The following is a 24,540-nucleotide window of genomic DNA, read 5'->3' on the forward strand; positions in this document are numbered from 1 at the left end:
TGTAGCTCCTATTTGACCCCTAGCCTGGGAACTTCCATATACTACAGGTGTAGCCCTAAAAAGCCGAAAAAAAAAGTGATACAAATGAAATTATTTACAATACAGAAATAGACTCACAGATATTGAAAACAAACTTATGGTTACCAAAGGGGAAAGGGGGGCAGGGATAAACTTGGAGTTTGGTATTAGCAGATACACACTAAAAATACATAATCAAGAAGGTCCTACTGTATAGCACAGGGAACTAAATTCAATATCTTGTAATACCTTATAATGGAAAAGAATCATATATATGTGTGTGTGTGTTATTTTGCTGTACACTTGAAACTAATACAACATTGTAAATCAACTATACTTCAATTTTTAAAATTTGCACTGAAGTTTCAGCTATTTTTTTCTTTTCAGTCTCCTCTTCAAGTTGCAGTGCTGCCAAGGATAAAAGCAGGTCTCAAGGAAGATGTTGCTACTTTTTGGATTTTTGTTCATTAGATTTCTTTACAAACTGAATATCCTTACAGGCTTAAAAAATTATGATTTTATGGATTAACTGGCTTGTTGTTGGGGTGACAGCAAAGTTCTCTTGTGACTTTCCACATCCCAAGTGGAAGAGGAAGTCACCATAGCTTTTTCTATCAAGTTTTATGTTGAAATGGTTACAAGCAAATCCTAATTGGCTTTTTAATGTACTCTCGTCAAATTCCCATCATCACCACTGAAAACAGTCTCACAAAGAAGTGATAAAATATTTGAAGCCATTTTTTACAAGCATTCTCACATTTGCAAGAGTTAAAGTTAGGTTTAAAAACCTTAATAGTGCTTCCTCTTCTTTTATTGACACAAGGGACATTACATTTTATTTTGTAATAATGAAACCAGGGTTCAAACACAAACTATCTTTTGCATACCAAGTATTTGAGAATAACAATTATGCTCCAGTCACAGAACATGGATGGTAAAGCTTTCACTGTGAAGATATCTGGATTGCCAGTAAGGGCACAAAACAACACATTCTTTTCTGTGTGAAATAGAGGTTTGGGGCTACACTGCTCAGAGCTGTGCCTTTCAGGGCCTCTTGTCACCTTTGCCCCAACAAGTTGCACCTTCACCTGTGAGTCCCGTTCTGTGAGCACCTGGAATGTGAACTCCAGTTTGGTTTATGGGTCCCTTGGCCAAGATGGGCAGCTGAGTGTTTTGAAGCTGGCTGCCAGTGTCGAGGTCTACATGGAACCCTTCTGGACGCCACCTGAGAAAACCATGGGCCCACTATTAAACCTCACCATGCTTGCGCCACCCCTCAAGGAGCCCTAAAAGAGGTTTCTGTGACTAGAAGAACTGGGCCTTGTGTTTCTGCCACTCCAGGCATCTTTGGATGTGTAGATGGCTGAGAGAATCTCATAGTTCACTTTAACCACTGGACCACACCATTTGGGGAGCTCAGAGGCATAAGTGGTCCATAGTGTTTCAGGGCCTCCAAACTCTCCTCCTCTTCTCTCTGTTCTGAGCTCTTTTCTTAACTTGTAAGGTTTCCAGATAAAATGCTGATAATAATTTCAGGAAAACAATGGATGATGTTTTCATATATGTATGTCTCGAACATTGCAGGAAACATACAAAAAATTATTCATTTTCTACCTGAAATTCTAATTTTACTGAGAGTCCTATATGTTTGTTTGCTAAATCTGGAAAGCCTGCTCACTTGGATATAGCCAGTGATAAGGCAAACTCCTGGTGTTAGCTGTGTTGAGTTGATCAGTACATACAACCTCTGTATCCTCATTAGCTCCACTATCAGATAGGGTTGGGTGAGAGTCCAGTGAAATAATGAATTTAAGTGTTGTGGTGTATTATAAGTTGCTTTAGCTTTGCAGAGATAAGAGATAGCATAAGGACTACAGAAATGTATAAGTCTAGTTCAATGCCTAACTGTAACAGAGAAGCCCAATCCCATTCCATATTGGATCTATTCTTTTAGTTCTAACCCTTGTACGTGGTTGTCTGTGCTTAGTCGGAAACTTTTGTAAAAGAATATTGCCCATAGCATGAAATATCTCAATATTCTGCCTTCTAGGCTTAGCCTTGTCCATTCATGCAGAAACAAATAGTTGCAGAACAGAAAATAATCGGAAGTTCCCGTGGTGGCTCAGCAGAAGAGAATCCTACCAGGAACCAAAAGGTTGGAGGTTCACTCCCTGGCCTTACTCAGTGGGTTAAGGATCCAGCATTGCCATGAGCCATGGTGTAGGTAGGTCACAGATGTCGCTTGGCTCTGATGTTGCTGTGGCTATGGTGTAGGCTGGCAGCTGTAGCTCTGATTCAACCCCCAGCCTGGGAATCTCCATGTGCTGCGAGTGTTGCCCTACAAAGCAAAGAGAAAAAAAAAAAAAAAGAAAATAACAATCATCTTGGAGGTTTTCAGGAACACTGCAATCAGACCTACTTGGACAGCTGCAAGAACAAAGGATTCCAGTGCCAAGACGTTTGCAACAACCAGCCACATCCCTCCCCTTTCATTATAAAAGAAGCCTGAATTCTAACTGGGGTAAGATGGTTCTTTGGGACACTGGCCCACCATCTTCTCAGTCCACTAGCTTTCCAAATAAAGTCTCTATTCCTTGCCCCATACCTTGTCCCTTGGTTTACTGGCCTGTCTAGTGGTGAGCAGGATGGGTATGCACTCAGTAATATAACCACTTAGAGCATTCCTTTTACCTTGCTCTACTTTTGGGCCTTGTGTCCGTCCAGGGAGGAGCTCAGATAGTGTAGTTGGGGAGTTCTAAACTTGAGACTTCAGTTTGAATTCTGACTCTACCAGTTCACTAGCTGTGGGATGTTGGACAAATGTCTGGCTACATCTGAGCCTCAGACTTCCTCTTTGCAGACCGGAGGGACAGCTAGTACAGAGCTCATGGGGAGCTATGTGCTCACACTCAGTAGCATCAGCAGGGAGCATGTGTTCACCGTGTGAGCAGGTCATTCCTATGTTGCATCACATAGGAGACTGCCTCCTCTACCTTCTTACAAGCATTTCTCTAAGATATGAATAGATGTTCTGTAGGCAAAAAAGTTTCTATGATTATAAGTTTGGGAAATGCTACTCATTTTGTGCCCTTTTGAAGCTTCACAGTGTATATTTGCACATCAAAGCTACTGAGATGATTCATTGCAGGAGACTTGTTCTATTTATTTACCCAGGATTCCTTCAGCTTATTTATACATGAAACATCTTTTTTTATGGCCCATCTATTAATATTCTATGTAACTATGTTCACCTGTCAGCAGGCTATTAAAAAATCTTTCCGATGCAAGGAAGAAAGTCAAGAGGTATTAATGTTTGCAGACAATGGAACAAAAAATAAAGGTTGTGGGATATCATATAAAGTGAGGAAAAATCAATCAAGAAAGTACAAATAGCGATAAAATTTTATGGAAGTTAAGGGTGGGGAGGTTGCTGTTATAGGTGAGCTAAACCTTTCTACTAACGAGGGGAAGTCAACTCTCAGAGTTCCAGTCATGGCTCAGTGGTTAGTGAAGCTGACTAGCATCCATGACAGGGATTTGATCCTTGGCCTCGCTCAGTGGGTTAAGGATCTGGCAGTGACATGAGTTGTGGTGTAGGTCACAGATGCAGTTTGGATCCCATGTTGCTGTGGCTGTGGTGGAGGGCAGCAGCTGAAGCTCCAATTCCAGTCCCATACTGAGAACCTCCATATGCTGTGTGTGTGGCCCTAAAAAGACAAAAAGACCAAAAAAAAAAAAGAGTGGACTTCATCTCTCAAATAGCATACAAATAATGACATAAACACATATTTTTTGTGGGTAGGACAGGAACTACCCAAACAACTGAAAACATAGATACAGAGGAGCATGAGACAGAGACACTATTTTCCTTCACCAATCCCTCTGTAAAATCTGACTTTTAATAGTATGTGCATGTAGGAGTTCCTGTCGTGGCTCAGTGGTTAACGAATCTTACTAGTATCCATGTGGACACGGGTTTGATCCCTGGCCTAGCCTAGCGGGTTAAGGATCCGGCATTGCCATGAGCTGTGGTGTAGGTCAAAGACACAGCTCAGATCCCAAGTTACTCTGGCTATGGTGTAGGCCAGCGGCTACAGCTCCAATTCAACCTCTACACTGGGAACCTCCCTATGCCGTGGGTGCGACCCTAAAAAGACAAAAGGTGTATATATATATATATATATGCATGTACTATTTGGATAAACATCTACAAATAAGAAAAAAGAAACCTTTGAATTTTCAAAGTCTTTAGACTTGGTTAACACTAGGCTGGGGCAACTTACAACTGATGAAAAAGGAATTTCTTGGAACTAAGACCCCCTCCAATGCCTCCCACCTCCATAACTTGACAACAAACAGAGCTATGATCAATCATTGGCAGCCAACTGGAACTTCATGCATGGCTTTCTACTTGATCTCTTTCAATTTTGTGCTTGCTTTAAGAATCTTCCCTCCCCCCCTTTCCTCTTTTTCACATTTCACGCCATCCTAGAGTTCTATATTGCGGTGTAAGATTAAAAAGAAACTAATAAGCCCAGGGCAACTGGCTGATTGGTGAATTCAACTACCATACCATCTAGACAATATTATGACTATTCCTTCCAGCAACTCCACGTATGCCTGCTCCTTTATAGCATTTTTTTTTTCAGCAAAAGCCTTCTGAAAATTCACTAGTCATCCTAAGATAAGAAGAATTTCAAGATGCAACAAGCTTTAGAAAGGGGATCCAGATGCATTGTCTAAGCCCTCTTAAATTACCACAGCAAGTCAAGGTAGCCTGACTGACTGATTAAATGATTCATTCTGCTTGGATTTAATTTCTGGCTCTTTTTGAATTCAGCTGTGGTCTAGATGAAAGCATTAGTCTTTTGCCCAGAAACATGAATTTGGTTTACATCTGCAGCTCCTGGTAGGGACCAGTTCTCATCCATCAAATCTCTGCTCATAATTCACCCTTTTTTATGAACCTTATTTCCTGCTCTCCTCCACATTTACTCCTAATTGCTTATAGGTCTCACACACACCTTTTGTGCCCAAACTGCCTATGCTGTATTATAACCTGCTTCCCTTTTTATCTTCAGATACATTTACTAGAAGGTACATTTTAGACACAAAGATGGCACATATAATTCCCACCCTTTGAGTGTGGGCAGGGCCTGTGAATAAAATGGATTATCACACATTGATCAGGTTACTTTATAGGGCAAAGGGGATTGGAAAGGCACTTTGTGATTACCTGATGTTGAGTAAGGCTGTCATAGCAGACGGCAGCGACCCAGCAGTGCTGATGCTTTGGTTTTAGCCCAGAGAGACAGATCCTGGACTTATGACCTTCAGAACTGTAAAGTAATAAAAATGTTATTTTAAGTATGTGGTAATTTTTTTACAGCCATGATAGGAAACTGATAGAAACCTCGAACTCTGCCCGTTCAACATGATCTTGGTGACTATCAATCACTGTGCTTATCCTACTTCCTTTCCAAAGAGAAGGTATGACCCAGATGTATCCTGGAGTGTGAATTTTAAATGAACTGAGATCAGGATCAGAATGGAAGGCAACTGGAGCTAAATCATCCCGGTTCAACACTCGAAATAAGGCTCTTAAGTGAATTTCAACTGCTGAGATCCCTAGAGACTAGACCTTCCCAAGGTTGGTTGTTCTGATTATACTTTGAGCCAGTTAGTGTCACAGCATCTTGATGGATTCCTTTTCTTTTCTTTTTTTTTTTTTCAGTTTAAGCTGTCCAAATGAAATTTCTTTTTCTTGCAGCCAAACCAACCAACCACTACCAACAAAACCCTCTACAAGCTATTATTTTGTTGACACTTACTATCTTCATCAAATATTCTCTCCAGCTTTAATTCCCCTCCCAAATATTGTGCTTTGTCTTTAAATACATTTTGAAGATACACTTCAACCCTTTATGATACCTCTTACAGTAATTTTTGGAGTAGCTATTTTATACCCACTTCATTAAAGGTTTCAGATACAAAGGGTTAATTCACCCAATGACACATGGCTATTTCCTGGCAGTGCCTGAATTAAAACACAGGTCTCTCTCTCTCTTTCTTGTGCATGCTTTTTTTTTTTTTTTTTTTTTTTAAGGGCTACAAGTGCAGCACATGGAAGTTACCAGGCTAGGGGTTGAATTGGCGCTTCAATTGCTAGCCTACACCACAGCCACAGTCACAGCCACAGCAATGCTGCATCTGAGCTGTGTCTGTGACCTACACAATAGTTCACGAAAACACCAGATCCTTAACCCACTGAGTGGGGCAAGGGATAGAACCTGCAACCTCATGGATACTAGCTGGGTTCGTTTCTACTGAGCCACAATGGGAAATCCTTTAATTATTTTTAATTTTTTTTAGGGCCGAACTTATGGCACACGGAAGTTTCCAGGCTAGGGGCCCAATTGGAGCTGCAGCTGGCAGCCTACACCACAGCCACTTCAACACCCAGGGCTCTTATTTTCTTTCTTTCTTTTTTTTTCCTTGTCGTTTTTTGTCTTTTCAGGGCAGCACCTGAAGCACAGGGAGATTCCCAGGCTAGGGGTCGAATCGGATCTACAGCTGCCAGCCTACACCACAGTCACAGCAACGCCGGATCCTTAACTCACTTAGCAAGGCCAGGGATTGAACCTACAACCTCATGGTTCCTAGTTGGATTTGTTTCTGCAGCTCCATGATGGGACCTCCTGGGGCTCTTATTTTCAAAGGTCCATTTGCTTGGCCACAAAAGTCTATTGCTTTAAAGTAAGTGGTGTCTGCCAAAGATGAAAGAGGTATTCCTCTCACAGGGTACAGAAGAACCTAAGGTTAAGGGCAAGGAATAGGCAATGCAGCGGTGGTAGATAGGGAAGCAAAGGGAGGAGGCTATTTTCAAAGAGGCAGGAAAGCCCCTGGCTAGAGGATGAATCAATCAACCAATGTCAGTTGTTCCTCCCAGAACTGTGTTCTGTGCCATGATGTTGGGACCACATATTAAACAAAAAGAACGGTGAGAAACAAGACAACATTTCTGTTCCCACAAGTCTCAGTAATCTACTCTTGAGGATAAGACCAATAGTAGCAAAGGAAAGGGCTGTTGGGAGGATTCCAGGAGAGAACATGAGGACATCTCTCAACAATCCTTGTTTAGCCAAGGTTTGGTCTTAGCCTCAAGGTTTGCTGAGGCTAAATAAATATTTGCTCTAATTCTAGGCCTGACAAACCCCTCTGTCAAGGAAGAGATTCTTCCCTTTAGATATACTGGTGCCTCCACCTAAGATATGCCCCCTCTTAACAGCCTTGATCCAAGGTTGCTTGGTGTCCTGTTTTCCTGTCTGAAGTCCATCTTACTGTTTTCTCAATTCCTTGGAGGGCTTTTTACTTTAGGCTCTCACATATCACCAGCAAAGTCTGTTGGATAATGTGGCAGGATGGAGTTTTCTCCTTCCATCCTCACCCCAATCCCTCCCTCCCAGAATTGTGTGATCAGAAGATCATCTAGGGTCTAAAGGAAGAAATATGGACATAATAATGCATCAGGGCTATACTTTTTAGCACCATTAGCCAGAGAAAGATGGATTGTCTTTGATGTTTCCTACTGAGATTGTATTATTCAACCTAAGTTCCTCCAGAAAGACTGGAAGGAACTAAAACTTTCTCCAGCACTATCTGGGGGAAATTTTTAGAGTCAGGGTCTAGGCAAAGAGATGGAGGATGAGGGAAGGGCAGAAATAAAAAGATGAAAAGAGACACAGCGGAGAACTGGGTGGAACAGAGAGAAGGTGGAGACACAACAAGAAGGACCGGCAAACTCCATTTATTCTCTGGATATTTAGGGGTATGCGTGACATTACAGGGAGTCTGCTCATGGGAAAAGATGGCCCTTGACCTCAAGGAATTCACATGACAGTGAAGATGCAGACCAGAAACAAGTGAACAAATGTACAAATTTAATGATATCGAGCATGGAAAGTCCTAAGACCAAGGTATGAGAGGATGATGCACAGAGAACACCTGAGAATGAGTGTTGGGGAAATGATATTGGATTGGGGACGTGGAAGGTCTCTGAAGAGATGAGAGTCAAGCTGAGATGTGAATGATGAGCAGGCAGCATGTGGATATGAAAAAGAAAGAGTGTTCCAGGCAAAACCAAAACCCAACTGTGAGTCAACATGGAGGTGCAGAGCAAGGCTGGTCCAGGTTGATAGAAAAGAAGTACCAACGTCTCAATGGTCAATGGCAGCAGACCTCAGGCAGAGCTGTTCCAGCTCCACCCTTTGGAGCACAGGTATAGGAAGGATGGTCCATGGTGAGAGTTTTCTGTAAGATAGTGGACCCCACCAGTCTCCCCTCCCAAATATCCAGGGGAAGCACAGAGATAATGATGCCTTTTTACAGATGAGGAACCCTAGGCACAGAGTAGATGCTGCTCCCAGAGAAACAGAGCAAATGAATAGCTGAGCCAAGAGATCAAACACATCCCAGCCACCTACTCTTTCCCTTAAGCCATACAAATGGCCTCTGCATCCACATCCTGGGTTGCCTGCTTTCAAAGCACAAGCTGCTCTTTCCACTCCATCTTAAACCTTCAGCGACATCTTAATATTAACACTTATTATGTGGCAAGTCTATCATTTCGCTCCTGTTTCCTGTCTCTTCTTCTTTCCTTAGGAAGTCAATCCTGCCTCCCTCTACTTTGTTTGCTTAGCAGCTGGCCACTCCAGCTGGCCTCTAGAGGCAGGGTCTTCTTTGGCTAGAAGGGAACAGAGCCACTTTATGTCTAAGAGAAAGAGAGGTAGGCTTTAAATCAGTGTCACTTACCAAGTACCCAGGAGCATAGAGGTGGCAGGGGCCTAGCTCTGACCCCACCCCCTTTGCTTATCCCCACATCCCTACTTACCCTGAGGCCATATAGCACAGGGATTCTTGAACTTCACAAAAGGTACTAGAATTCTGCGTGGAACCTGGTAAGAAGGCCAATTCTAGGGCGCTACCACTCTAGCCAACTCTGATTCAGTGGCCCTGGGATGGGACCCAGGAATCTGCAATTTAAAAGCCCTCTCCCTTGATTTGTTTTCTCTGTCAAATTCAGTCTGATTTGAGTGACAGAAATAGTCTGATTTCATTTTTTTTTCTTTGAAGGTTTTCTTTTAACTGGACTTGCAGCATGTAGAAGTTCCCAGGCTAGGGGTTGAATCAGAGCTGCATCTGCTGGCCTACGCCACAACCACAGCAATGCCAGATCTGAGCCTATCCGTGATCTACACCTCAGTCTGTGGCAATGTTGGATCTTTAACCCACTGAGAAAGGCCAGGATCAAACCTGCATTCTCATGGATACTAGTTTGGTTCTTAACCTGCTGATCCACAATGGGAACTCCCTGACTTCATCTTTTATTTATTTTTTTTCCATTTATTATTACTATTTTTTCAATGGTTATTTCCCCAATACAATTTTTTTTCTACTGTACAGCATGGTGAACCAGTTACACATACATGTTCTATTTTTGCACATTATCATGCTCCATCATAAGATGACTAGACATAGTTCCCAGTGTTACACAGCAGGATCTCATTGCTTATCCGTTCCAAAGGCAAGAGTTTATATCTATTAACCCCAAGCTCCCTAACCACCCCACTCCCTCCTCCTACCCCTTGGCAACCGCAAGTCTATTCTCCAAGTCCCTGATTTTCTTTTCTGTGGAAAGGTTCATTTGTGCCATATATTAGATTCTGGATAGAAATGATATCATATGGTATTTGTCTTTCTCTTGCTGACTTACTTCACTCAGGATGAGAGTCTCTAGTTAACGTCCATGTTGCTTCAAAAGGCATTATTTCATTCTTTTTATGGCTGAGTAGTATTCCATTGTGTATATATACCACATCTTCTGAATCCAATCCTCTGTTGATGGACATTTGGGTTGTTTCCATGTCTTGGCTATTGTGAACAGTGCTGCAATGAACATGTGGGTGCATGTGTCTCTTTTAAGTAGAGTTTTGTCCGGATACATGCCCAAGAGTGGGATTGCGGGGTCATATGGTAGTTCTATGTATAGATTTCTAAGGTATCTCCAAACTGATCTCCATAGTGGTTGTACCAGCTTACATTCCCACCAAGAGTGCAGAAGGGTTCACTTTTCTCCACACCCCTTGACTTCATCTTTTAATCAAGTACATGTGTCACTATGAGCTTCAGAAGTATTTAAATATAAGTTAAATTTCATATTGAGTAAAAATAAGATCTTAAAACTATTGAGCAATAAATTAAAGGATTCATATTGAAGAAAGCTAAAATGATATAGATGATTTATCCACCTTACAGTGAGTTGTAAAAACAGGTAAAACAGCAAGTTGCTATTTCTCATTCATTATAAAACACAATCCAAAGGCTCAATATCAGTGAGTATTAGGGACCATCCCTTTCCAAATGTCACAGAATCAAGAAGGCCTAGACAGTATCTGAAAAGCAATGAGGTTTCTCTAATAGCCTGCCTGCTATGGGGGCCCCAAGAGTTACCTTTTCTAAATGCATCCTTGAATATCCATTGAATCTGACAGGTATCCCTTGAATCAGACAGCTCCACTGCTTCCTGGCTGGGCCTGGGTTCTGGGAACTTGGGAAAGGGGGGGCAGAAGGCTGGGACATGGGGGCCAAGTGCCCAGCCTCTCTGGGTGGCCAAGCTGTTAATCCCTCCCTCCCACCTGGCAGCTTCTTAATGGAGGCCTCTGCAAAGGTGTGTGGTGGTCAAGAATACCAAGGGAAACTTAAGAATTCTTTTCCTTACCCATCATGGAATCACTCAGGAATCTGCAATGATAGTAAGTTCACCTGAGGAGTTCCCGCCATGGTGCAGTGGGTTAAGGGACTGCCAGCAGTGGCTCAGTTCACTGTGGAGGTATGGGTTTAATCCTGCCAGGCACAGTGGGTTAAGGATCTGGTTGTTGCTGCAGCTGTGGCATAGGTTTCAGCTGCAGCTTGGATTCAGTTCCTGGTCTGGGAACGTCCATGTGACACAGGTGCAACCATAAAAAATAAGTTTACCCAAGGAATTCTGACCTAGGTGATCCTTGGACAGACTTCCAGTAATGCTGCCTTAGGCAATATATTCTGGATTCATTTGTTCTTTCACTCACTCATTCAACCACAGTATTTATTCACTCTTACTCTATACCAAGTGCTATTTCAGATACAGAAGAAGGAGGAGTGGTCAAAGTAGGCAGAAGTCCTGCCTGCCTAGAGCTTATGTTTCTCTGTCATTAGGTTGCCAATAAACATATTAACAAAGAAACACACATGACTGTGTCAGGTGGACATGGGGAGAGGGTTGTAGGTGAAAGGGAAGAGGGGCACCTTTATAAAGGGTGATCAGGCCTCCTGGAGAAGATGTCATCAGGGGAAAGGCCTTGGGGGAGCGAGGCTGCTCTCCAGGGAAGTGGTTCCTGAGCAGACTAGCACAGGTCACAGTTGGGGTGAGCCTGGTGTCTCTGGGGGCCAGTGGAAGGCTAGTGTGCCTGGAACAGGACTGGGGAGGCAAGAGAAGGAGGTCTGAGATACATGGCTAGGCAGGGCCAGTCAGGAGGCCATTTGGGCTGTGCAAAAATTTAGATCTTACTGGATTTTGAAGGATGAACCCCTTTGGTTGCTGGGATGGCCAGCCAGTGCATGATGCTGATACCCTTCCCAGAGCCTCTGGGGCTCCTTTTCCTTGCTCTGTGTGTCTGCTCCACAGCTTCTGTGTGCATTCAGAGGACCACCCAAGCACACTGGAGCTGCTACACTCAGGGAAAACTGGAAGAGGCAGAAGAGTTTAAGGCCTGCCTGGGAGCCATGGCCCCAAGCCAGTGCCAACTAGTGCAGTTACAAAAGTCTGCCTCCTCCCTTCCCCAGCCTGATGCCCACCCCCACTCTCTCACTGGTGTTTTATCACTTGTACCAAATCTTTGGTAGGATCTATACCAGTACTTCTCAACCAGGAGCAATTCTGCTCCCTAGAGAACATTTGACAATGACTGCAGACATTTTTGATTGTCACAGCAGCAGTAAGGGATGCCATTGGTAGAATTTGTGCCAGACATCCTATAATGCATAGATCAGCTCCACAACAGAGAACTGTCAGTGCAAATGATGTCAATCATGCTGAGAGTGCTTATCCATGGAAAAAAATAGAAAAAGTTCAGATAACAGAGGGGTCTTCTTGTGGCGGAACCTCACTGTAATCAAGAGAGAGGACTCTGCATTAAGAGTATGGCTGGGATCCTGCTTCTGCCACTTTCTGGTGACTGCAGACAAGTGGCTTGACTCCTCTAACCTGGATACCACCATTGTAGGATTTATTGTGATCTCAGCCAATTTCATCTCACGCATTTCTTAGGTGCCTTTAGGTAGATGTAGGGAACTGAAGTGTGTTGAAGTAGAGAGAGGTTGGCTAATTTCTCTACAAGCTAATCACCAGGTTAAAAAGGAAGGACATTTCAAAATTCTCTCACACATAGACATTTATTAGCAAGAAAATCCCAAACAACCCACAGGGCTTGCCTGTAAGCTCCAAGTTCTCCATTCATTCATGTTCCCACCCCCATTTGCAGGGGGCTTCCCTCAGGGCAGACACACCATGACTGCTGAGGCAGGAATTTTGTTCATGTTATGATTGGCATCAGCGCCATAACCTTCTTCCTTGCTCATGCTGGATACCAGACAGATTGCATATTAGCCCACCAGAGTTATTTCTAAGGATTAGATCTTTCTTATAAGGTCTTGGCTATTTATAAGGCTGTAGGTCTTTCTGGTTCTTTATAGACAACTCATACAAAGTTTGAGAGCATTTCTAAAATATTTTACTCAGCCCAAATATCTTAAAGATTGAAGTATCTTTATTTCCCCATTAAAATGTATTTCTAACAGTTGCCACGCTGTTTAACAATACAGTAATTTCACCAGTAAGGAAATATTCTGACATTCTCTGAGCTCATAGACAACACACCTGATCTCAATGGGGATGCAGATGCAGGAACCTATGTTAGTCCAGGGAGAGACCACCTGGTCAGAGTGCTTGCGAACCATTCCACATTGGAATGCTGGCCGCACCCAAGCTACTTGTTAATTGCAATTACACACACGCACACACATTGTCTGGTTCATAGGTTTCAAATAAATCACAGACAACATAAGAGAGCTCAGAGAGATGACATGTGCAAAGCATTTAGGACTCTTCCAGAATATTAGTAAATGTGCAAATATGTTTTCTGTTAGTGTCATTTTAAAAAGCCTTCTCTAGCTCCTTCAGGAAAGGGAGGAGAATTTTAAGATCTAAGGGAAGGAGTTCCCGTCGTGGCGCAGTGGTTAACAAATCCGACTAGGAACCATGAGGTTGCGGGTTCGGTCCCTGCCCTTGCTCAGTGGGTTAACGGTCCGGCGTTGCCGTGAGCTGTGGTGTAGGTTGCAGACGCGGCTCGGATCCTGCGTTGCTGTGGCTCTGGGTAGGCCGGTGGCTACAGCTCGGATTAGACCCCTAGCCTGGGAACCTCCATATGCCTCGGAAGTGGCCCAAAGAAATAGCAAAAAGACCAAAAAAAAAAAAAAAAAAAATCTAAGGGAAGACAGGAAAGGAAGGTTATGGCATTTGTTGAGCAACTTCTGGGGACCAGGAAATTCATGTGCTTTGTGGCATTTAACTGGCACAACTACCTGGCCAGGTGGCTTGATTATCACCACTTCCCATAAGAGGAAACTTCACCTTAGATGGCACAGACACTACACCCAGGCTATACAACCAGTAGGTGTCAGAGACAAGACCGAAACTCTCTTGGATGTGAAAGTCTGCTGCACCAGAACAGCACTTTGAACTCTCAGTGATATTGAGATGTTGAAATTCAGAAGAATCAGGAAAATAAAGCCAAAGGAAGAGGAGGCAGATGAGAATTACACAGAATCACTGCTGGAGGCTGCCAGGTTGCTCACCACAGGGGACAAGGGACCTGGTCTGACAAAGAGAGGGCCTTACTAGGTGTGAGCCACCCATACATGAACACATAGAGGCTATTTCTTCTGAGGCTGTTGCTCTAGCAAGGGAGTTGGCCACCATCTCTAGCATTAGGCAGAGACTCAAAGGCAGGGGGAGGAGTGAGAAAACTTTACAGTGAGAGAAAGTGAAGGCTGTAGGTTTGCCAGATTACAGGTTTTTGGTATGAAGAAGCTGGAGGCAGGACAACTAGAAGCAGGGGATCTGATGTGATTGCTTTGGGGAATGTATTTGGCTTTCTCTGGTTGGTCCTGAGTTGGAAATGGGGCAAAAAAAAAAAATCAGGGAAGTTGGCAGTCATTGACCAAGTCCTGACCATTCTGGACTGAATGATAGAGAAGTTGTGGGTCAGAGTTGTATTGTCACATACAGCCTGGCAATTGTGCATTCTGCATCCCACCTGTCACGGCCTATAGACATCACTGACCTCTAGCAAAGAGATGTTAGGGATGGCTGCCAAAAACATCCACACAACCATGAAAGATCCAGTTGGCTTAGGTCTGTTTGCAACAGGCAAACATACTCACAGGCATCTCCAGCTCATTACCTTGGAGATAATGTTGATTCAACTCATATTTTCCTGGAGGAGCTGGAGGACACATGTCTTACCTCCTTGAGCTGATGTGGTGGTTAGGGATTCCTAAGCCACAGGTAAATTTCTGGACACATTGCCTGACACATGGTAAGCACTCAGGGAAACCTTGCTACTTTTTAAAGAAGAGATCACCTTTAGGAAGTTTTGAAATATTATCTGTTGTATGACAGAATAAGATGGAAACACCAAGTTCTGAATGGACCTCACCTGCCCAGGTGGTTACAGAAAAAGGTGTGCTATGGTTCTGAGAACTCCACAAGGCTATTCATGGAGCTCTAGACTTGGTGTACCCTTTCTGCCTTTCTCTCTTCTGTAAACTTTCCCCAGAATCAGCATCAAGCTCTTGTGCTCCAGTCCTTCTCATCCTTACTCTCCTCTGTGTCAGGTCTCAAGACTTACTTTTCCTCTCATCCAAGAGAATCCTTCCTTCTTTATCACTCCATCCCTCACCCTGTATCTTCTCTTTTCTCTCTTCTGTCCATTAATCTATAATTCTCTCTTTTCTTTAAAAGGGAACTGGATGACTGAATAAAACCAGAGCCTTGGTTCTAATGAAACTCTAAGAGTAATGAGAACACTGTTTTCTTGAAGATTGTAAAAAATTAATAAATAGGAACTTCGATTGAATAGAGACAGGAAGCCATACTGGGGAGTTCTCTTGTCCTGTGATGACAGCATAACTCAACAGCAAGTAAAAAGAGTCCTCTTCTTCCCTGGCAAAGACTCAGACAATGAAAAGCCATGAACTCTCTCTCTCTCTCTTTTTTTTAGGGCTGCACTTGAAGCATAAAGAAGTTCCCAGGCTAGGGGTCGAATTGGAGCTGTAGCTGATGGTCTATGCCACAGCCACAGCAACATGGGATCTGAGCCATGTCTGTGACCTACACCACAGCTCACTGCAATGCCGGATCCTTAACCTACTGAGTGAGGTCAGGGATAGAACCCACATCCTCTTGGATAATAGTTGGTTCGTTACCCCTGAGCCATGATAGGAATTCCAGCCATGGACTCCTTTTAACTCTACCTCTCACACCTTCCTTTTCCTCCCTATGAAAGTGTTCTTCTTCCCTTGCCGTGTGGACTCATCATGGTTGCAGTCTCTACTGATTCTAAATAAACCCATCTTTGCCAGAGAAATATTCAGCCATCTATTTGTTTCTGGTCAACATTTTGGTGGCGTATATGTGGAGTATAGAGACTGCTGAAGATTCTTGGACTGGTGAGCAAACAGGTGCATACTCAAAATTTAGCTCATTATTGTTCACTGCTTTTCTCTTCAACACTCGAATTGAAGATACATCTTTCTCATGAATCTGAGCTCATGTCCTTTTTCTGCTTGAAGCTCTCTAGGCTTTATTTGGGATCTATTTTAAGGTTTCACTTTTCTTTTTTTTTTCTTTTTTTGTCTTTTTGCCATTTCTTTGGGCTGCTCCTGCAGCATATGGAGGTTCCCAGGCTAGGGGTCGAATCCGAGCTGTAGCTGCCAGCCTGCACCAGAGCCACAGCAATGCAGGATCCAAGCCGCGTCTGCGACCTACACCACAGCTCACAGCAATGCTGGATCGTTAACCCACTGAGCAAGGGCAGGGATCGAACCCGCAACCTCATGGTTCCTAGTCAGATTCGTTAACCACTGTGCCACGATGGGAACTCCAGGTTTCATTTTTCTGATTAAGGCCTTGCTCTGTAGGCAAGTATTTGTTTGGCACTTCAGTCTGATTAAAAAAAAATTAATACAAGTGTTGTTCATTAATAATATTGTATTCATTTCAGGTATACAGCATAATGATTCAGTATTTTTACAGATTTTACTCCATTAAAAGTTATTATAAGATAATGGCTGTAACTCCCTGTGCTGTATAATATACCTTCATTGGTTATCTATATTAAACATAGTAGTTTTTATCTCTTAACTCCATACTTCTGCTAATTCCTTTAGGGACAGAGGCTGCTTCAGTGAAACTGCACTAGTTCAGCCCTTGCCTCCTTCCTTTGGAATAGATGCTGCTCTCTGGAAACTGGTGAGAAAAGCCTTTGGCTTGACTTCTTTTAGACCAAACTGCCTCCTTAGAACTGGCTGGTATTGGAGTTCCCACTGCAGTGCAGTGGAAATGAATCCAACTAGTGTCCATGAGGATGCAGGGTTGATCCCTGGCCTCATTCAGTGGGTTGGGGATCTGGTGATTTCATGAGCTGTGGTGTAGGTTGCAGATGCAGCTTGGATCTGATGTTGCTGTGGCTGTGATGTAGGCTGGCAGCTATAGCTCTGATTGGACCCCTAGCCTGGGAACTTCCATATGCCATGGGTGTGGACCTAAAAAACAAAACAAAACAAACAAAAAACTGGCTGGTATTAGCTTGCAAACTGTACTATAAGCTGTTTGTACATGGTTCTTCTAGTTTACAGAAAAGCCTCTGAAAAATGGGATAGCAGTTAATTAAATATTTGAGGGAACCCTCTCATCCCAATCAGGGGCTCTGGCTGATTTTATGTTTAAAATTCTTTGTTCTTCCTCATGCACATTTCTAACTAAATGGACTGACTTGACCACAGGCAACTGAGAATATCAATGGCCATTATGGGGAACTTTTGAAATCCCCAACTTAATTTCCTTAAAACTGAACTGAAGTACAATAGCTCAAAAATTTCAGAACTGAGTGACATGTTTATTTCAATTGGTATTTTGAGGCTTTCAGACATTATCAGGAGTCTAAAATTGCCTCTCTGCAACATAAGATTTTAAGATTAGCTGAGGCAAACAAAGGATTAAAGAAAAGAAAAATGACTCCAATGCCTCAGACTCTTCTTCCTTGCCTTTGTTATCTCAGAGTCTGCCTCTAGTGCCCTATCCCTATTTCCCTTCTACTCTGCTGGGCCTCCTCTATACTCTTAGTTCCTTCACACTCATTCCCTGGTTAACTTTTCTCTTTTCTCTGAAATTCTCCCCACTCCCTTTTTCTCTGAATTTGTCAGAACTGTTCCTTTAAAATTCAGCCTTCTGATAATCCAGAGTCTAAATCCTTAATTTCTTACATTCCCTGGACTAAAGCTGTACTGAGAGCCACAGTCAAAGACTATCCCCAAATAACTGAAAATCCTCACAGATTCACTCAAGAATTTAATATAGTCATTCAAACTTATCAATCTGGTTTCTCTTACTTATATCAGCTAGTTCACATGCTTGTTGGTGAAGGCCAAATCCAGCACTGAATTAAAAACTGCTAATTGGGAAAATTTCAAAAGTTCTCTAGAATAACAATTGAGAGAACACTGCACTAACATGACTGTCCTTGAGTGACTGCTAGGTAGCTTCATCAGGTAATTCCTAGGGCTTTTCCAAAGCCTGTTGACTCGAACAAAATTCAGCCTTACACTCAAAAATCTAGCGAATCCATTCATGACTATTTTAAGTAACTTCAGATTGATTTTCAAGAGGATTTTGGTCTTCTTTCAGGTGCTGATTTCACCCAGGTAGCTTTTAACTCTATGTCAATGGGCTTAACTGGGAACATTTCCCTTCTCCTAAAAAGGCCAAGATGGAATGGAAAACTATGTCCACTCTATATTTAGAGAATCTGGCAAACCAGTTCTCTTCCACTCTAGGTGAATCACTAAAAAGGAAAACTGCCAAAATTCTTAATCTTCAATTCCAGCAAATGAAGCCTCTAAATGAAACCAAAACTCTATGAGTTTCCGATATTATTGCAAAGAGCCAGGACATTGAAGAAGAGACTGTTATATATTTAAATGCTTTAGGCACTTTCAGTCCTCTAACCAGCTTTTCAAGCACCCTCCAGTTCTCAATGACAGGCTCTGAGGAACTATAGGGGGTCTTCCAAATCCCCCTCTTAATAAGTTTGAGGAAACATTTCTCCAGATTGGGGATGAATCACTTCCAACCCTAACTGACACTGGAGTGACATCTCAACCCCACTGCTACAAAACAGCTCCTATCTCAGAAAGCTAACTGTTCAAATAGTGCAAATCTCTGATGAACCTCAGGAGGTTTTTGACTCTGAACATATTCCCTTTTGTTTAGACTCTTTGAGAAATATACACTCTTTTCTCCTAAGTTCCTCTGTTCCTACCCATTTATCGGGCCAAGACTTCTTAAAGAAGTATCATAGCAGAATTTTTTTCAAAAAGGGGAAATAAATCTAGAATTTGACACTAGTTGTCAAGTAACCAAGCAGGTGAAATAAATGATCCTTTGACATATTTAATGTCTGTCATATTTAATGTTCTGTCTCTGATGGTATTAGAGCTGATTCTGGAAACACTGATTATTTGTCCCAATTGAATCGGTTACCACCCTCTTTAGGGGCAAAATCTCCAACTGATATTGGCAAAATTTACAGTGCACCTCCCATTAAGATCCAAACAGACTACTCAAAACCTCTTCCCCAAATTAGTCAATTCCCTATAAGTAAAAAAGCCCTTTAAGGCATAAAGGCCATAATAGATGTTTTTCAGGCTCAAGACCTCATTATCCCTGTACTAGCTCCAATAACACCCTCATTTACTAGAGAAAAAAAAAATAAAGACAGAAGGTGGAGGTTTGTCCAGATCTTCAAGCCATAAACAATATTATAATCCATCAACACTCTGTTGTTCCTAACCCTCATACATTACTCACATCTGTTTTCACTGGAAGTAAATTTGTTACTGTAATTGATCTATGCAGTGCATTTTTAAATATTGTAGTTGATGAGCTCTGCCAATACCTTTCGGCCCTCACTTGGGAAGAAAAATAATTCACCTGGACAGTAATGCCTCAGGATTTTTCTGAGAGTCTTTCTTATTTCTTGCAAGTCCTGAAAACTGATCTGAATAATATAAAGCTCCCTAGAGGTTCTACATTCTTGCAGTATGTAGATGATTTGCTTCTCTGCTCTCCTTCTAAAGCCTCCTCATAGGAACACAGAATCCACTTGCTAAAGCTTATAGCATTAAAGAGACATAAGATCACCAAAGAAAAATTGCAGTATACCCAAACCAACATTCAATATTTAGGGCATCTGATGTTAGAACAAGGGCTATATTTAGATTCATAGAGACACAGATTCATAGATTCATTCATGATGTCCTAAGTTTCCCAAAACTAAATGCCAACAGTAAGGTTTTTCTCAGGTTAATTGGTTGTTGCTGAAATTAGATTCTCTTTTATGACCAAACCTCTTTGTTTTACTCAACAATAACAACCCCAAACCAGTTTTATGGGAAGGCCAGGATGACACTGCCTTTAAAGCCTTAAAGGGAATGTTTGATGAACCCACCTGCCCTTAGGCATCCCAATGATCAGATTTCCTTTCTCCCTTTCGTATATGAAAAAGAAAGGATTGCCCTTGGAGTACTCACCCAAAAGCACAAGGACCACCACTGGCCCATAGGCAGCAACTGGACCCCATGGGGACATGGGGATACATCCCTTGCCTTAGAGTCATTATGGTCACTGCCCTTTTGGTTAAGGTCACTGGAAAATGATTGTAGGTTCTCCTTTAGCCAATTTTTGCACCTCATGCAGTTCTCCTGAATTCTCATCACATCCAACATTGCATTCTCATCATCAGCCAGCCATTTCACCTCCTAGGAAGTCCTTTTGTTACTACTCTTCACACAACACCTTTATACGGTAGTAACCTTAAACCTTGCTACTCTTCCCTTCTCTCTCACTGATAAAGTCCCTCAGGACTGTTTAACACTGATGGACCAGCTCCTGACTCCTTGTGATGATTTACATGAAATTCCTTTGGGTAATGCTGACTTCTCATGGTTTGCTGATAGTTCCTATTTAAAAGGTGACAATGGCAAATATTGTGCTGGGTATGCTACTTTTGGTGTTGTTGAGGCAGAATCTTTACATATGGCTATTTCAGCCCAATAGGTTGAATTATACACTCTAACATGAACTTGCCTTTTAAACAAGGACAAAACTGGCAGTATTTATACTGGTAGTACATATGCCTGTGGAGTATCTTGTTATATTGGAATGTTGTAGCAGCAACATGGCTTCCTTACTTCCAGCTGAAATACAAATTTAAATGGCTCCTATATTTATAAGTTTTTGAATGCAGTATCTTACCTGTTGCTTTACCTGTTATTAAGATTCCAGGGAATTCTACACTTGACTCTCTGGGAAACTAACTTGCTGATATTTCTGCAAAGAATGCTGCCATTAAAGGGACTAATAGCAACCAAATCTCTCTCATGGCCCAAAGTGATATTTGCCCAAATGATAACTTAGAAAAACTTGGCAGAAAAGCCCAAAAATTAGCCTTAGAAAAGGAAGAAAAAGATTGGAAATTCAACAGGTGTTGGTTTGATAAAAGGAGAAAGTGATGGTTTAGACCAAATAACAACCCAACCCTAAAATCCTCACCCTTCACTGTACATACACTAAACTGTGAATCAATATTGGTGGGGAAATAAAAACAAGGCTGCAAAAGTGCTGCCTCACCGGTCCCAGTTGTCTGAAGTATAACCCAGGAAAGGCTGTGCTTACTGCTATCAGATGTTTTAAACTGCCTAATGGACCATTTGAGGGCCTGGCAAATGGATTTTATAATCCACACACACACACATATATATATCTCCACATAAGTTACATATATATATATAAAAATTATGGTCTGTATGTTCTCAAACTGGACCAAAGCCTTCCTTGCAGACAGGCTACTGCCTGTTTTGTGCCTAAAGTCCTTTTAGAAAAGATTATCTCTACATGAGGACATTCCCTTGAACTTCATTTTATTAGCCAGGTACTTTGACAAGTGTGTGTTGTTGGCCAGTTTTACAATACTTTCACTGTGCTTACTACCCTCAATCCTCTGGTTTAGCAGAATGCACTAATGGCATTGTTAAGACTTAGTTGGCAAAGTTGGTAGAGGTTCTCTAAATACCTTCACCAAAAGCATCACTCTTGGTCCTTCTAAATCTCAGATTCACCCCCTTTGAAGCTCATAAACTCTCACACTATGAGATAGTCGCAGGACACTCAATGGTCTTGGATCCTCCTTTCTTGACCTACAACTTATAAAAGAAGAGATATTCCATTATTACAAAGCTAATTTTTTTTCTATTGAAAATAACCATATTTTGGTAGAGCCATCTCTTCACAGTTCACTATCCAGAGATGAAGACCTTAAGTTTCACACATTTCAACCTGGAGATTTCATCTACTGGAATATATACCTCCAGAAGAATTTTCTTTAACCTTACTGGAGAGGCCCTATCAGATACTGCTAAATAGCCCTTCGGTCAGCAAACTCCAAAAAATAGACTCTTGGATTCACATGACAAACCTAAAGAAAGCACCACACTCTGACTGTATTTAAAAGAAAAGATTTCCTAGGTATAGTATTAAGAGACATTAAGGGACACAAAGCTGCTGAAACTAGAAAATCTGACTCTTGATCAGTGATACTTTCTGAGAAAGATTTGATCAAAAGGAGGAAATGTAAAAAAAAATAATAAACAGAAACCTCAATTAAATAGAGTTGGGAGACCAGAAGGGGGAGCTCTCATGCTCTGCAATGATAACGGAGCCCAAATAGAAAGAGAAAGACTCTTCTTTCTTCCTGACAAAAATCAGCCAATGAAAAGCCATGGTGGGTGGATCAAGATTGCAGAGGAGTAAGACGTCACACTCACCTTCTCAAACAAACACATCAAAAAAAAAAAAAAATCTACATGTAAAACAACTCAATTAGAACATCTATTGGATGCTGGCAGAAGAACTTAAACCTCCAAAAAGGGCAAGAAACTCTTGATATAACTGGGTAGAACAAAAGAAAAAAGGAGGGAGAGAGAGAAAGAGAGAGAGAGAGAGAAAGAAAGAAAAGGAATCAGGACTGGACTAGCATTCCTGAGAGAGAGTTGTGAAGGAGAAAAGGAACCCACACTCTAGGAAGCCACCTAACTGACCATATCAGCTGAGATGGAGGGACCTCAAAGTTGCCAAGAAAAGCACAGCAGCTGGACTGAGGAGGGCAAAGCAGAGTGAGAGCCACATAGATCATCTGCACCACTGCCTTGGACACCACAGCTTGAGATGCCTGGGTGGGGGCTGGGCTCTAGAGGTCAGTCCTTGGGAGAGGACTAGGGTTAGCTATGTGGGAACAGCCTAAGGAGCTAAGGAGTGCTGAGCCACAGGCAGGGGAGCAGTGTGCTATGGGCTGAGGAGTGGAACACCACTGCAGAGGGAACCTGGAAGAAGGTCTGGGCCAACAGGAGAAGCAAGGAGCCACTGTTGGGGAGGGTGAGAGGAGGAGGGGTGGAACACCATAGGAATATCCCAGCATGGGCCTCAGAGGGCAGGGCACCTCTGCTGCAGGCTACAGGTGGTGAGAAGCCACTAGCTCAGGCCATGGGAGACTGGGTGCTTCTTGTGCAGGCTATGGGTGGGCAGGAACCGCTTGAGTGGGCTAAGGGCAGCGGCGGAGGGGGGCTAGGTGTGACATGGTGCCTCTTGCATGATGTATAGGCAGCAGAGATGAACTGTGGCAGTCATCTCAGAGGCCAGAGGGAGGCATGGCCTGCCATCCTCAGTCACCTCAGGGGTCGGCAAAGGGAAAAAAAAAAAAGAGGGTACTGCAACCAAGCACCACACATTCCTGCTCTCACCCCCCTGGGAACACACCCACCCTGCAGCTGTCATGGCCAAACATTCTGGGCAGCACCCAGATGCTTTATCACTGTCCCTTCCCAAGACCCTACAACTAGGAGCAGCTAGTGCAGCACCTCCGGCATGGGCTAAGCAGGACAGTGTGCTTCTTGAGTGGTTACGCAGGTGGCAGGGGCAAATAACTGCAGTTATCTCCGACTCCAGAGGTGGGAATGGCCCACTGCTACTGGAGATCCCTGAATAAGAACCACCTTCAACCCCAACCACCTCAGAGGGCACCACAGAGGAGGACATTGTGATGGAATACCACCTGTTATTGCTCTCGCTTCCCTGGGAGCACACCTGCCCTGCTGTGGCCACTGCCAAATGCTTTGGGCAGTGCCCAGATGCTTCATCACTGTCCCTTCCCAGGAACCTACAACTAGGAATAGCTGGTGCAGCATATCTTTTGGGGGCTAAGTGAGACAAGGTGGTGGGGGCAAACCAATGAAGTTATTACTGACTCCAGAGGTGGGCGTGACCCGCTCCCACTAGTGGTCCCTGAACAGGCACCACTTCCAGCTCCAATCAACTCAGAGGAGGGCATTGCAATTGAACACTACCTGTTGTTGCTTTCACTCCCCTGGGAACTCACACACCCTGCTGCTTCCACTGCCAAATGCTCTGGGCACCTTGCAAATCTCCCTAAGGCTCATTACCAGTTCCCAGGGCCCTGCAACTAGGAGTAGCTTGTGCACCTTCCTGCAGGTCCTTGCTGCTGTTGAGAGCCCAGCAATCAGGCACTGACTACTAGCTCTACCCATTGCCTCCTTCTCCCTGGAAACACACTCAGCACCCTGGGGATGACAGCCTACTCACACTGAAGAAAGAGACAGCTAATATTCAAACTCCCACACCAAAAATAAATAGTAACATCCCCCCCAAAACACAAAGGGGTGCTCTTTCATAGAAGTATCTCTACAAGACTACAGTTTGGCCTCCCTAAACTCACAGAAAAAGAAAAACATAAGCAAGATAAAGAAGCTTAGAAACCATTCCCAGTTAAAGGACAGGAGAATTCACCTAAAGCAGTCAACAATGAAACAAACCTCTACAGTCTCATAGGCATTGAGTTCAAAAGGGAGATAGTGAATATATTGAAGGAATTAAGGCTGAATATCAAGGAATTAAGAGCAGATATGAACAGTAATTCAGATTCCTTTAGAAAGGAACTAGAAAATATAAGGAGGAGCCACGAAAACTAGAAAATTCATTTGCAGAGACAAAAACTGAGCTAAAGGCACTAAAGAGCA

The 24,540-nt window shown here is 42.9% G+C and overlaps 1 long non-coding RNA gene across 1 annotated transcript in view; it reads right to left on the bottom strand.

Moving 5' to 3' along the window:
* Window positions 1–24,540, bottom strand: part of LOC110257154 (uncharacterized) — a 75,464-nt gene that overhangs the window by 9,811 nt on the left and 41,113 nt on the right. Inside the window, exon 3 of the long non-coding RNA XR_002339401.2 lies at window positions 5,255–5,357. This is a non-coding gene — a long non-coding RNA (uncharacterized LOC110257154). The remainder of the gene's footprint in view (window positions 1–5,254; window positions 5,358–24,540) is intronic.

This window comes from Sus scrofa, chromosome 15 (assembly GCF_054392235.1).
Source record: "Sus scrofa isolate SSC_HxYL_T2T_F1_AM1 chromosome 15, Sscrofa_HxYL_maternal_Yorkshire_Landrace_v2.0, whole genome shotgun sequence".
Classification (NCBI taxonomy): domain Eukaryota; kingdom Metazoa; phylum Chordata; class Mammalia; order Artiodactyla; family Suidae; genus Sus; species Sus scrofa.